The sequence below is a fragment of the Pinus tabuliformis genome, chromosome 3_1 (assembly GCF_031772625.1).
Source record: "Pinus tabuliformis cultivar Carrire ecotype Pingquan chromosome 3_1, CPIR1, whole genome shotgun sequence".
In the NCBI taxonomy this organism is placed as follows: domain Eukaryota; kingdom Viridiplantae; phylum Streptophyta; class Pinopsida; order Pinales; family Pinaceae; genus Pinus; species Pinus tabuliformis.
This window is the reverse complement of record NC_142301.1, coordinates 757,886,738-757,890,309: the sequence shown is the minus strand read 5'-3', so window position 1 is coordinate 757,890,309 and position 3,572 is coordinate 757,886,738.

Here is a 3,572-nt window from a genome sequence, read left to right as displayed (position 1 = left end):
ATGTCCTCTCATCTCTGGTATTGACCGATTTGTTGTGACGGATTGCTGGGATTATTGTATTAGATCCGATGGTGTTATGTGCCTCGACATGGCTTGTTGGCAATATATAATTTAATGAAATAATCTGCGCACTAATGAGGGCTTGCCCTTTGAGCGCCATCATAGAGGCGAGCTCCTTGTTACAGGGAATTTTGAGAGACTGGCTTTGGAAAATCCCAAGGCTAGGAAAAAGGTCTAGACCATGGAATGTACCTTTTGCAATATCTGTCGGATCTTCTTATATTCTATTGAGCAAGGCTGGAGTGCTTTCAGGTCTGAGTGCACCGTTCCTCGAAAAAACACAGATATCCGGTGAAAAAACACAGATATCCGGTGAGCTTGGATTCCTTGAAAAAACATGGATATCCGGTGAAAAAACACAGAACATAGGCACGCATTTGTAAGACAAAAGAAAGTTTGGGGTCGACCGGCCTTCACATTTTTCGGTTCGTTCCTCTGCCTATTCTTAACTCCTCTCTGGTTTCCTTGCTCATTTTTTATTAATGACTGTCTCTTATTGAAGTTCTTAAAGCATTTTACATGGTATGATAGTGACCCAAATTAGGACTTGTAGGCTTCTAATTTAAAGGGTTAATACTAAGTTTTGTGTTGTCTGATTGCTAGATTTTCAGTTCTTCGGTCCCCTTTTCAAATATTTTGGAAAGAAAGAAGTACAGATAGTTCAGATGCTTCATTGATAATATCAGATTCTGTGTGAACACTGTGATTTCCCATTTCACATTTTTCTAACTTACGTTGAATGCAAAGCAGCAGAGGTGCTCTGGCTTTGTTCCATAGAGCTTTCGGAGTTACCCCTATTTTTGTCTTCAGTTTTTATGTATCATTTGTTTCTTTAGTTTGGAAGAATAACATTAACCACCTTGAGCACAAACCCCTTTCATTTCAGATCTTCTTTTTCCAGGTTTTTTATTAGGCAAAATGTTTGTTTTTTTAAAGTAGAAATATCATTATACTAAGATGGGCAAACTTACACATTCTCTCATACTGCACTGTAAATTGATGGACAAACTTACACATTCCTCATACTGCACTGTAAATTGATAGACAAACTTACACATTCCCTCGTACTGCTCTGTAAATTGAACCTCTCGACTAAAAAATCCTCAGAAAAGAAAAGAAAACAAAGATTTATTTTGCTGGAATTCCAAAAAGAATGAAACACAATTACGGAAAGCTACATCCTCAAAATTGGAGAGAGAAGACTTAAATATGGAGAATCTTAAAAGGTGTGGCTTCCCACAACATGGGTTATATTAGTTGCAATCTCATGGATAGAGAAATATTCAACGTTGGTCTGATAAAAAGAGAAATCCAGAAAGTCCTTGGATACGATGGTATAATCTAGAAAATGTATTGGATATTTGTAACTCTGCCAGCCATGGATTAAATCTGTTCGTCCAATTGCCAAGCTTGCTGCTAAGTTATCAGTGATTAATGCTAAATTTCCTACCTTATGTCTAAATGCAGGAAGAGGGAATCCGACATGGCTAGTGGGAAGCTTCAAGATTTGTAATCCTAGGACAAGTTTGAGAAACATACCGTTACCCCTCCTGAACTTGATTAACAATTCAGGAGGGAGACTAGATTTGGGCCTTGGCGATAATCTTGTATTGAAGTATTATACAAGGAGATTGGTCTAAAATAGTCCAGTTTAAAGCTCCCTCATTATTTGCGATGGGCATTCAGGAAGGTAGAAATTCCATTATTCTGCCAGAGTTCGTAGATTCTTCTTTTGCTCCAAGAAGATTAACATTATTTAAAAGCCACATATTATGAGGAAGATAGAGTTGGGAACCCATTCAGTCCCAGGAGGCTTATTCTTTTCTTGGGGAAACAACATCCTATATTTCTTCTTCAGTAACCGGCATCGTCAGTAGAGGTTGAAGTAGATTTCCTTGCAGATTTGAGTTACTACTGTGTTGTCTGGTATTCTATTACATAAATTTTATTATAAACCCTTCTATTCTGAGTGGTTTTAAGGAAACGAGCACTGCTTCTTCCACCATCTTTAAGCCATTGAATTATTGACTTCCGTCTACAGAATACCTCCTTTTTCTTATCTTTTTGAATTTGAACCCTATCAAACTCATGAACTTTTTAATAACACAGGGCTTTGTGCCTTCCAGTATTTGAACGAGGGTGATTAATGTGGCTAAGCACTGTATCAACCACTAAGTCAGGCATGTCTGACTTCTTCTTTTCTTTTATAGATTCTCATGAGTCTCATTCAAGGTTTTTGATAATATGCCCTCATTTAAAAGTTGATGACTCGGTAATCTTTCCTCTATTCATTTGAAGACTAGCCATGAGAGACAAGATGGGTAGGTGAAAGTGGCTTGCTGCTACAGTTTCCACCAAGTTTTAATTTTCTTACATAGTGATTTGCCCAAAGGTGGGCTGGTGTGGCCCCACAAGGGGCCACTGATCAGCTGATGTTGTCATGGCTGTTAAGTTGGGCTGGTGTGGCCCCGCAAGGGGCCATTGATCTGCTGATGCTGTCATGGCTATTAAGTTGGGCTGGTTGGTCACATGATCAGATAGAGTCTATGGAAGCACCTACCTTATGAATGTTGGTTAATGCTTGACAATTGAAGTATAAAGGAAGCATCTGTGGTCTTCCTTGTACTTATTGTTATCCTTCCTTAGATTGGAAGGTGGTTTATGCTTGGCACTTAAAAAGTATAAAGGAAGCATCTATCGTTTTCAAGCCACAATATCAATTCCTTTTCTTTTACAACACTAACCATCTCTATCTCCAGTTCATGTTTCTTTTGAATATGTTTACACAAACCTAGTTGTTCCGCTTTTTTCTTTACATTTTGAAGCTTCTTAGAAAGGATTCACATTTTTGTTCATGTAATGTGAGTGTCTTCATTTCACTAATACTGGATTTTATTTTCTATGTTTGGGTTGCCAAACTGCAGCTGTTCAAATGAAAATGGTATGTTTTTAGGCCTCTTCATTTGAGAGGTCTAGATTCCAGATAGAGCCACCAAGGAGGTTTTTTTAAAGTAGAAATATCATTATACTAAGATGGGAAAACTTACACATTCTCTCATACTGTGCTGTAAATTGATGGACAAACTTACACATTCCTCATACTGCACTGTAAATTGATGGACAAACTTACACATTCCCTCGTACTGCTCTGTAAATTGAACCTCTTGACTAAAAAATCCTCAGAAAAGAAAAGAAAACAAAGATGTATTTTGCTGGAATTCCAAAAAGAATGAAACACAATTACGGAAAGCTACATCCTCAAAATTGGAGAGAGAAGACTTAAATCCGGAGAATCTTAAAAGATGTGGCTTCCCACAACATGGGTTATATTAGTTGCAATCTCATGGATAGAGAAATATTCAACGTTGGTATGATAAAAAGAGAAATCCAGAAAGTCCTTGGATACGATGATATAATCCAGAAAATGTATTGGATATTTGTAACTCTGCCAGCCATGGATTAGATCTGTTCGTCCAATTGCCAAGCTTGCTGTTGAGTTATCAGTGATTGAT